The sequence below is a fragment of the Protobothrops mucrosquamatus genome, unplaced genomic scaffold (genome assembly GCF_001527695.2).
Source record: "Protobothrops mucrosquamatus isolate PMUCROS unplaced genomic scaffold, P.Mucros_1.0 scaffold1905, whole genome shotgun sequence".
NCBI lineage: Eukaryota > Metazoa > Chordata > Lepidosauria > Squamata > Viperidae > Protobothrops > Protobothrops mucrosquamatus.
In genome coordinates this window covers 5,704-7,404 of record NW_015388029.1, presented here as the reverse complement: position 1 = coordinate 7,404, position 1,701 = coordinate 5,704, and positions in this window count along the sequence as shown.

Sequence of the window (1,701 nt, the reverse complement as noted above, 5' to 3'; positions counted from 1 at the left end):
AAAGAAGAGATGAAGTGGGTAAATCCATCTTATTGTGTGTGAATCCATTTGGATAGATCTGTACCTGTTCTTTGTAAATGATTTTTGAACAGTCCTCCTCTAACTGCCTTTTCAATACTGTTTCTTGAGCTAATTGGCTCCTAATCCTTGTTTTAAGACGAGCTATTTGACAAGATCCCATCTATAGGTGTGATACTAACCCATCTATAGGTGTGATACTAATATTATCTAGAGTTTCCAGTCATAGAGAAGTTTATAGGTGTGTTAAGCGGAATAGGATTCCAAGGTTTTCAGACCTTGCAATCAGAAGGGAACTTACTGTAACAAAAACATTGGGACTGGGAATTTCAGGTAACTTGGATAGGCACATAAGTTTAGCTCTTGCACACACAGGCATCTCCCTGCATAGGGCTACTAAATTTGTAGTCAAATATTTCTTTTTTAGAATCACATTTTAGCAGCAGTTATAATAACCTCAATTTATTCTGTTTCAATAGCTCATGAGGAACAGTAACTCATGGGGAACACCTTTTTAGGCTTGAAAGTTGAAAAACAATATATTTTTCCTAATTTATAAATGCTGTGCAGTGTTCTGAGCATTTTTCATAATTGCTGAATGCTCTTCTCAATCAAATATGTTCAATAGTGCCCATGCGCTAATGGAAACCAAAGATAGGCAGAGTTATTCTACCCTATAATTATCTTAGGAAGCATATCCATTATTAATTGTATTTTTCTTAATGTCTTCCAAACATACTCTTATGAAGTGTACAAATCAATCAGTTATTCAAGGATCTTGGTCTTGTTTATTCATAACTTGCATTTCTAAATGAAGATGGCAGGTTTGCCCTTGTTCTGGTACAGTAGGAGCTCCCATATACTGGAGCACTTTTCTAGTGGTAGAAAATCATAATTATTTTCAGATATTATGAATAGGAAAAGAGGAATTAGGATTGCATTGTAGTTTAGATGGATTACTAATTACATTTAATATAGTTATTCATTTTAATATTTTCTCATACTATTTCTGCTGCAGCCATTACATGTGAAAATTGATATATAGAAGGGGAACACTGTGCTTGTGCTTATTAATTCTAATACCTGCACTGATCAGAATTCTAACCAAAAATAAGGCCTAGGGAAAGATTTATATCAGCCAAATTTCTAGTAGGTAAAAATTCAGACTTAACAAAACTTGGTGCCTTTCCCCCTTGCATCCAACCACAGCATGAATGTGTCTTGACAATTTCTTTTTGTGATATGTCCTTATGATGATTCCTTTACCTTATCCCCATCCCATTAATGCAATAGGTTTAAGTAAACTGTACCAACGTCAATGTAGCCTTTTCCTTCTTAAACTAGCAATAATCTGTGGCAGTGTAAACCCTTGTAAATAAAACTAATTCGCTTTTACTTTACTGTTTTTACTTTTCCTCTGGAACAAGGGTAGACAAAGAGCTGGATGATAGTTGGTTCCAATGCGCAAGTTTTTCTCTTTTATTTGCACATGTTTTCACTGGGTCTTCAGTGTAGCAACCACGAGCACCAATGTGCACCTAGAGAAAATCTTCTGATGCCCATAAGGCCTTCTTTCTCTCTGTGTGTCTTTTTAAAAAAGGTATTAAAATATTACTTTAATATTAAGCAAAGTTACAAAAGAAACCTCTATGTTGCCTTTGGAATCATTCTAACTTCTCAGAA